Genomic DNA, 10,717 nt, shown 5'->3' on the forward strand with positions numbered 1-10,717 from the left:
GTCACTGTTGTCTTGAGACTTGGCTCTCTTCCTTTTTGGACAGTGGCTCTCTGGAATCCACCGCATGTGACCCAGAAACATTCTGTACCTCTGTCGTCAGTATGGTGACGACCAGAAGATGAGAAAGTCTGGCTCAACCTCCTTCCAGCTGCTCTCACGCAAAACAAACACTGAGACTTAAACAGTTTATTTTCCCTTCTATCTTGCACAAATATCATTTTTTCACTCTGTTTTTTCTTCTCCTGTATTTTTCCCCCCTGTCATAAGACCAGGTTTGCACGTCCTCTATCTAGAAATGGGTCTGTTTCCATCAGTTTCCATAGTTGGCAGTGAAAAGCAGAACAGTAGTTGTGAGAGCCGGGTTTCCCCACTAATGACCTGGCACTGACGCCGCATTTGCCCACATTGCTTTCATAAAGGACTGAATCATTGTCTCCGGATCTTTGTGTAGATTACACCCAATTCCTGTTGCACCCACCCTCTGCAACTTTCATGGCTGATTTCTCAGTGAAACAGAAAAACAGGGGACAAAAACTTCTGAAACAAAGTGTTCAGACTGATTTCACTTTGTACACAAGTCTCACATCTCTGCTCAGGCATCACCATAACACCTGTGTGTATCTGGTTTTTCTTTTCCAGGACATAATTCTACACTAAATGCCACTGTGATAGTTTGACCCTGACTTCCTCTGATTGCTTCAGCCGATTAAGGCTTTCCAAATGTTACACTATAATGCCAGGAAATGCCCTGAGAGCAACCACAAAGATTTCATCCCTCATATTTCTTCTTTTGATATTCCAATATTGAAAGAGGAAGTGAAAAACTAAACACAGGATTTCTGTCGCAAGGAAATGGTTTGTTTTAGGTGGCAGGACCATATTTCAAGTCAAGGTGTGAGAAAACAGAAGATGTTGTTGTTATTACATAGTTAATAGTGTTGTGCAGGTCAAATGCAGACTAAGAGCTGTTCCTCTTTAGATTTATCAAACTGCAGAGGAGCTGTTGACTGGATCTGATTTCATGACATTCAGCCTGCCAAGCTGGGATTGCCTAATAGCCCAAATTAAAATGTCAAATTGCTCCAATTTCCTATCATCTGCACCGCACAGTCATCGACTTCTTTCAAATTCAAATTTTCAGATTTACATTTGACTAAACCAAGGAAATAGTTGGGAAGAGTTGGGAACATTTTGGGAAATAGACTTATTTGCTTTCTCGCCTATAGAGCAATGTGGGAAGATTGACGGCACTTTCATGTCTGTACACTAATTATGGAGCTGCAGCAAGGAGGCAATTAGCGTACCTTTGCATAAATACTGGAAGCTGGGTGAATCAAATGCTCTGACTCTCTCCAGAATAAAAAAAAAAAAAACGCCTACAAACATCTTTAAAGCTCAATAGTCATGACATCGTGTTTGTTTAATCCATACAAGAAGCAAACTGTCAAAATGAGAAGTTATGGTACATGTTTCACTGTAATTATTTCTTGGCTAACAACCGCTGGGTGTAGTGACCTCGAGTCTTGTCATCACCGTGATGACATGATGGATGCTGCTAAATGGATGATTAAACTGTTTCTCACTCCTTATTTCTCAAGTGTATTTCTCAAACTGTTGACACTAATCCTGTAATAGTTTACTGTAATAGATTACATCATGAAACTGATGGTAGCAAACAAGTTTTGCCGCTCTTTGCTCAAAATGGAAACTCCTTGAATAGATCTGTACGTGTTCGACCTCAAATCTGATCTGACATATTCGAGCGGACAAGGTGAACAGTCTTTGCAACAAAGACCAGGGAGCAGACGGTGATTTGTGGTTATGCTTGAACAGTCTGATGTCACCTTGAGGAGGAAGTGAAGGTAACATTGCAAATGAAGTGTTGTCATGATGTGCAAGTGAAGAAGTGCTGATTTACTTATTTATTGTTTCATGTTTGCATCTTTAAAAAAAAAAGCACCTGTACCTTCAAAAGCTGACTGAAGTAACACTTTGCGTGTTGCTTCAGGCTTAGTTCAGGCTCTTGGTGTGTCATGCATTTAAACTTACCCGCATGTCCGATCAAACGGGTCAAGCATTTCAGGAATCTACTGACGTCTCAGTTTTTTTTTTTTTTTTATCAATTCCCGATTGTGTGCAGTTGCTGAGACAGATAAAATCATGCACTGCAGGTTTACAGCCTTCTAGCACAAATGAAACCCCCTCCCTCTTTGTCTGCACATGTAAGGAAGAAGCAAACTTCAAGTGCTGTTTGGATTCTGTCTCTCTCTCTCTTTTTTTTTTTTTTTTTTTGCAGAGTTCATGCTTTTGGAATGTGAGGTGTTTGCCTGTATTCAGCATATTCCTGCTGGAGAGAGGGGGGGTGGGGGGGGTTCTTACTGGATCTGTTTTCAATCACAGCCGGGTCTCTACTGGCCTTTGATCAGAGTCTGGGTCGACTGAGGAAGAGAAGAGACGCTGTCCTGACACAGCTGACTGTCGCAGGAGCAGCAGAGGGGATACTGAGCTCTGAGGCCCTGGGCTGAACAGATTCACAGTCTCTGGGGAAAAAAAAAAAAAAAATCACAGAACCACTCCCTCAGACTCTGGCTTCACATTACAGTCCCAATGGTACAATCTCTCTATGAAAAACAGTGTGTGTGTGTTTGTGTTTGTGCGGCCACCTCCTGAGACACATTATAAGTTAGTCCCCTGTGAATTTTTATTACAATTTCACGTCATCTTAAAGGACGGGTACACAATTTTTCAAGTCTGTCTTAAAGCAACAGTCAGGTGTTTTTTTTTTCTTGCTGTAATCATTCTTCCTATTTATACTGACCATTAGAAGATCCCTTCATAATGCACTTACATTATAAGAGATGGAGGCCAAAATCCACAAACCTTCTTCTGTGCAAAAATGTATTTAAAAGTTTATCTGAAGCTGACTGACTTTGTTTTGTTGTTATACTTCCACCACAGAAACTCTGTCTGAGGAATTTGATTCTAAAAACAGTGTAAATGTGGCAGATATCCACTTGATATGACTAACTCAGACTACTGAAGCCTCATGTAAGCTTCAGATAAACTTTTAAATGCATTTTTGCACAAAAAGTGGACACACTGTGGATTTTGGCCCCCCGTCACTGACATTGAAAGCACATTTGAAGGGGATCTTGTAATGGCCAGTATGAACAGGCAGAATGATTACAGTGAGGAAAACCTCTGTCAGTGTTCATACGAGCACCTGAGTGTTGTTTTAAGACAGACTTGAAAAACTATGAACATATCCTTTAATCCTTGTACCATTACCGTACAGGAGATAATCTATAATAATAAACATAAACATTATAGTAAAGATCTACAACTGACAGTTCATATACTGTGATCCACAGGTGTGGAAAATTACAACTTCACCTTTTTCAGTCATACAAGACGTGTTCACATAACTGAGGTGAAACTGGAAAGTTTGGTCTGCTGTGGTTATCTGCTGACATTTGAAGATTTAACGGTTGCCGGCGGTGTGAGGTCAAACACGTTGCTCTCTTTCAAATCTAAAAGACTACATCAGCGTTCTTCTGACGTTTCCTTAGCATGTGACATGCCTGAAATATTTACACTCTGACATGTTTTTGAAAGAAACTGAAAGCATCTGATTGTAATAAAAGCTGTCTGGAATGTACAGTATGTGCCAGTGTGTGTGTGTGTGTTGTATCATGCTGAAATTTAATTAAGTCTAATGAGCATTTGTGTCACTCCCAAGAGATCAGTATGCTAGGCTAGAGGTTTACTGCTCACCACTTAACTACACTTCCCCTCAAAATATATCAGTGTTTTTACCTCAACCTGTTTTCTGTTCCTGTAAATCTATAAGCAGAACTGACTGAGTGGACACACAGAAACAAACCTGAATCATTTTTCACTTTCCTCTCTTTCGATATATATTATTTTGCTCTCACACAGTGGCATCACAGACAGGTCTTGATTTTGCAGGAAGCACGATTAGACAAACATGTGGGCCCGGTCAGCAGCTCCCATGAGATCATCCTGACTGACCTCAGCACAGTGGAAAGCACCCTGCCCACTCCCGGAGGCAAGGCCCATAAGAAGAACTGGGCTCAGACGTGCTACACCCCTGCTTAAAAAACATTATTTTAGCTTAACATCACATTTGCTGTGTCTAAAATTTTGCACAGGTCTTAATCTGATTTAGAGTTTTTCTTGGTGGCTGTGGTTTGAAATAGGAGAAGACACACTATAAAAGATGTTATCATTGGCCAGACCCATTGTTAGTGTTACTCAAAACTGCAGAAAAGGAGTAAACACGTTTGCTCATTTCATATTTTTTGCCTGACAAAAAGTGTTTTTAATTAAAGACTTTTCAGCTTTTCTCCATCACTGAATCACTTTCTTATAGTGGCTACAAATCTTTTCATTCAACAATACCAAAACAGATTTCCATCACAGTGACATCACAGTCAGACAATGACTCCTGATGTTATCAGTGACTTCCCTGAACTCTTGTTTATCACCACCATCAGGCCAAAGAAATATCCAAATCTAATAGTCGTGTGTGTGACATTCAGTGACCATATTCATGCTTTTCTCTTGCACCATTCTCCAGCCAAAATCATAACTTTCACACATTATGGAATGAGCGAATGGATAGAGATTGCCATACAATTGGTTGAGTACATTCTTCCTCTCAAGGGGATAAACAGTGGATGTACTAAGAGATAGTAGATACTGAGTGGCGTACGTCTTCCACGGACTTCCTGCCGGCTCCCTCAAAATCTCATTTCATTCTGAATTCCAGGGTGTTTGTGATGTTCAGTAAAATTGTATTCAGTGTTACAGCTGCTCTTTTTGATTTTTATAAGAGAAAAAGTCGCCAAAATTGCCTCACAGCTCAGCGCTGTTCTACAGGTCTCGGGATAAACATGCGTGATCCAATGACCTGATAAGTTTTTCCCTCTAGTGCAATTCAGGAAAAACTTGACAACTTCTGGCCTCTGCGGACCACCAGCTGGGTTCTCAACGTTTTGTTTGGTTTTAGATAAAAATCTCTCCTGGTGCAGCTTTTAGCTTTGGAGATGTGCATTTTTTTTTTTTTTTTTTGGTTTTCTTGTTCTCAAACAATGGCAAGGCATCATGGGAATTGTTGTATTTTTCAGTTTGTTCAAGGAAAGAGCGGAGGACATGCTGCGTGTCCTGTACCTGGCAGAATGTTCAGGAATGTGGGAGCACTCGGCATTCTTTAGCCCCGGTTTTGTTTTTATAGCCCTCACACAGGAAGCTCTCTCCGGTGGGGCCTCATTCATGTTGTCTGAAAAACGCTGACTGCCCTCCCACCCCCACCTCTCTCTGGCTGCTCTCCAAGATACACACACACACATACACACACACATACACGCACACACACACATACACACACTTTTTTGTCTTTGTGGGCCAATGTGCATTCTCCCCTCCCCCACCCCCCCCCCCCATCAGAGAGTTTCATTTATAGCTCTAATTACAATAAACAAGCAAGAACAACTAGGTAAGAGGCCACTTCCCCCATTCACACAATGATTTTCTCACTCAAGACTAGAAGCTTGCAAATGTCTGTCAATCACACACTAATCTGAGTGTTTTTGTGAGTATTTTCTTGTTTTTACATTAAACTATGTGATGGTGATTTAGTGGTGAAGCGCACATTGCTTATCAGGGCCTAAAATCAGATGACATGTGATGATCCCTGCAGGGAACATCTCTGTTTTCAAGCTGTATTTGCTTAAATTAAATCAAAACTGTGAGCTATTTAATGATAATATAGAGCCAGACTGACTGGTTGACTCATCTGTTCTGGGAAGACTTGGACAAGGTCAGGCAAAACATAAAAATATCAATATTAACGTTAACATTAACACACATAGACACACACAGACACACACACACACACACACACACACACACACACACACACACTGTGCTGACCAGCTAACCACCCTCTTTGTCCACTGCCACCCACAGACTGCAGTCGACCACAGTCATCAAATAGAGCAGCTGACACGGACTACTGGTGGTCTGACCTCTATTAAAGTTACCACACACACACACACACACCTCTTACTGTACAGGTTCATTGTTCAGAAACATCACTGCTTAACAGATTATTAAGATGAAACTGAGTTGAGTGTAGTTCCGTGTGATAGTGACGCTGAGGATTTGATTTTTGGCTCGTGATCTGTGTTACTTGTCAATAGTCATCTTGCATCACACTGTGTAATAGTGATGAAGACAATGAAGACAATATGCTTCATGTGGGAGTCTGTACAGGGTTCATGGGAAGCACAACATCAGGACGGACATCTGCTGCATGACGTCTGCTTATGATCCCCCTGTGGATGAATCTATTGACAGCCTTTGACCTACAGTTACCAAATCAATGGACAGTGGGGCACGTGAGACTGCATGTGTGTGTGTGTTGTGTCTGTGTAAATGTGTGTATCAGATGCTAATATAATAAAGAGGTTGTCTATATTAGATTATACGGGAACACTGACTGGGTCACAACCCGGGGTGCCCTCATGTTCTTGGTGTTATTTGTTAGGAAAAGTTCCAGGTTTCAAAATTAGGAAAGACACTGCTACCAATGAGACCTAATGGTTAAAATGTTGCCATCAGTTTGCAGAAGTGAAATGTAATTTGGAGCATATTACAGGCAGCAAAACAGCTAAATCAAGAGCAGAGAGAGAGGGGGAGAGATACCTATATTTTATAAAAGAGCAAAAATAGGGTTGTTAAGCAATTTAGTTTTTTTGAAAAATGTACTCCTAGAGGGACAAGTCAGGAGGAGATAAATGAACTGCAGAAGCACTGTACATGTTTTAGATGGCTGTGTGTGCCATTCATCACAATCTGTAGCAACAATCCCTCAAACCAAGTCAAATATTATCGTCAATTACACCTGCAAAATTATCCCAAGAGACACTTAAATATGACAAGTAAATATCGTAGTTTTCCCTGGTTATATATTACTTTCCATGCATGCATAGTACAAAAAACTTGGATAGTGTGTACATCCAACCCTAGCTGCCTTCAGATGCAGGATAAAAAACAGCAACAAGGAAAAAGAGAAGTTATATTTATTTATTGAATTGTTTCAACCTGCAAGGTCTCTGTCAGACAAACACGTTTTGTATCATGTGATCTCCTAAATTGTAGGCGGAGTTGTCACTTGCCTGTATATATATAGCTTGTTTCGTGGTCACATGACTGCCTGACACAGACCTAGCAGGTTGAAACATTGCAATAAATACTTTGGTGCGTGTGCAGCCTCTCGTTTTCATTGTTTGTATTTGGTACCATTTCAGATCTCATCTGCCATGTGCAGCACAGAGAGAGAAAACTCTGCTCACTGCCAAAAAAACCAGAGAGAAGATTCATGTCAATGAATCCAGCAGCTAATCCTCTCCCAAACAGATGAGCAAAAGCACAACGTAGCTTTGTAGCAGATAAAACAGTGTCTGATATTGATACCACTTGGGTCAAAGGTTCTGAGAAGGAAGAAGAAATACCTAGAGTTCCTTTTTGTTTTACTTCATTATTTGCGCAACAGCTTTCTCCTAAAAGGCAACCACCAAGGCTTTCAACACTAGCATGTTAGATTCTGAAACCCTTTGCAGTATTTTACACGCGTTAATTAGCTTTTATGAAAAAGCTAAAGGACATGTTAGTTGTGCTTCAAACGCAGAGACGTTGATATCCTTCTAATAGTTTATACGGTGGCAGAGAGAGAAAAGAAAGAAAAGTGTTTTTTAGAACTTAAACATTGTCTTTGTCTGTAAAATGTAACCAGAGGTTTAAGTGATTCATTGGGTTTGTCTTTGTGGAACCTTATTAAACCAAATGAGCCAAGACTGCTTTGTCTCTCTTGTCCTTGACTTGCAGGGTGCTATTGTTCTTTAACCCTCTGCCCCACAATTACCAACCCTTAAATTACAATGATCACTTTGAGATCTATATCTGAGGGCAAGAACTCATCTTGGCTAATTATCTCTCTCTCTCTCTCTGTGTCTCAGTTTCTCTCTCACACACACACATACATACATTGGGAACTTATATTAGCCGTATGACAACATGCATTAGCTCACTGGTAAATCTTGGTGTCGTAATTTAGAGGCTGGACTGACAACTGCATTAAAAGTCCAGGGCTGACCTCGTGACTGGGTAACATTGCAGACAGCTAGTGTAATGATAATTTAAGCCCTGGCAGCTCTGAGTGTCCAACATGTGACATGTTTCCTGCCAGACATCCACATTTTGTAACTGCATACCATGATGTCAGCATTTTCTCTACACTAGTTTCCTCTTTTTTCATGGCTATAATTTGACTTTAGTTCACGGGAGTACACACTGCTCATGGTGACAGCATCAGTTAGAATGACAAGAGAAACTGCCAGACAAAGATTTTGCAATTAGATGTCAAACCAATAATTGTATGGGTTACTGTTTCCTCATTTATAACTGTGATGCAACAACATATGTTTACAAGAGCTCTAAATGTAACAACGCTCGTCATAAATTCACATTTGTAATAAATAAATGTGTAATAAAACCTTATTTTCTCATGACAGCTGTAAGATATCATTAACTAATGATGTAAAGCTGATAATGTGCGTTGCTGCAGACATAATGAAACACTCACTTCAACTCCACAAAGGCCCCGTATTGTCATTTTTAAACCATCTTTTGAATGACATAGACCTTTTTTTTTTTTTACTTGTGTGACTTTGGCTGTTTGAGGAAGCGCTATTTTTGTTGATGAGCAACAATGTGTGTTTAACTTTTCCACACCCGAAAAATGCCACAGAAGAAAGTGTCATTTTAAAAACTGTGACATTAATAAGACCAAATTGTTGAGAAACTGTTGAAGCCTGAACTTATCGTGTGACGTTGCAGTGAAATTTATTACTGAATGTTGAAAATTATTTGTATCTAAACCATTTTGCTCTTGCCTCTGTATTTTTCCAGACTGTTGTGTTCCACCAGACTGTAAATCTGACATGATGTGCAAAACATGTCTGCAGATGATTTCAGACAATAAATAGTGTGTGAGCTGGCTTGTTTCAGTCTCTGGATCATCTTAGTTCAGTCTTTCAGATCATCAACATCCCTAAAAACAAATAGTCAATCTCACCGTGTGTGTGGTCTCACTGAAGAGTGTGCGTGTGTGTGTGTATATGTGGATGTGAATGCATAATTTCAGTTCTACCTCTGTGATGACAAAAGCACTTAAGTTGTTTTCATCCACACAAAACAATTTTGGTTTCACAGTTTGGGATTGAGGTTGGAGTTCAGTTTGGATTCAAATTGAGGAAGTACACAGATGTGTGCTGTATGTGTTTGTTTATGTGTTTGTGTGTTTGAAGGAGTGACTGGGTGATCTAAATCACTTCCTCTCATTTGTGTATATTCAAAAGCTGCAGATGCTTCATACGCTGTAATCTAAGTTTGATCTATACTGAAGCTGCATGACAGTTTATTTATCCTCAAATGTTCTGACAGATTGTTCAGATTGTGGTGAGACACCAGGCTGATAACCAGACTGAGACTCTCACTTCTGCAAAGCTTTCATTAGCTTTGGTTGTTTCATCAGCCGCGGACTATAAAAGCACAACAGACTCATTTAAATCACTTGAAAAATTGGAGATGTGGGCAGCGATTCAAGATAGTAAGATAACACACCACACTGTCAGCTAAAGCACTTCCTTAAAATGGCAGGTAATACATGCATGACTCTGAAAAGACACCATAATGCATGTGTATATCTTTGTGTATTTGTACACACATGCAAGGGGAAGACACTGTTCAGGATGAGACATGTTATTCTTCTTAACATGGATGCTGATGTTCACCACACTGTTAAAAATAATTAATGTTCTTTAATAAACCTGCAGGCACACTTGAAGTGGTCAGTCAACATTGCCAAAAGCTATTGAAAACATATACAAACTGTATCTACAACCTTAAAACCTCTCTACTGTACTGTCTACATTTCATATTTGAAGGACACATTTAAATATAATATTAGAAATAATAAATACCTGAAAAAGGGTCTTTCTTCACAAAACTTGTTCTATTCATCTTGTTTTTTCCTTTCTTTTTTTGCAAAATGTATCTAGAACCTTTTCTGGTTGAAAATATCTGCACTTTGTGAGCACTGCTTCTCGAGCTTCTCATGTATTTCCTGATAACGTTCATTTCTTTACGCTGCTTTACATTAGTAAATGCTTCTCAGATTAGAAAGTGCTGTAGGGGTTTTATTTGACTTCTGAGTCTATGAAAAGATTAAAGTGTGTTGAAAAAATGTCTGTTTAGTTGATGAATTTTACTTCTGACACTCAGTTGAGCTACGTGGACAGTGAGACTTCACTTTATGTGGCTTGTGGGGAGGAAGTGTGGAAATAGATCAGCTGCAGTGAAGTCCTCCACTTCTTGTTAAGAAGTACATTTTGTAATTTGCACTTTCAGTGAGTCAAAGACTCAACTGAACAATCTGATTCTGTTTATCCTGAGTTGTGTTGGAATTTCCTTTTTATAAATGTCAATATTGTGGTTAACAACAGTAACCCAGTGCAGTTCCTGTTTGTGGACTTTGTCGCTTGACATCATTGTGCTAAGTTTGCAACTCACATGTGATGCCATTCCTCACTGTTCCTATAAGCTCATTTACTATCAACAAGACCATTTGGTA

This window comes from Thunnus albacares, chromosome 2 (genome assembly GCF_914725855.1).
Source record: "Thunnus albacares chromosome 2, fThuAlb1.1, whole genome shotgun sequence".
NCBI lineage: Eukaryota > Metazoa > Chordata > Actinopteri > Scombriformes > Scombridae > Thunnus > Thunnus albacares.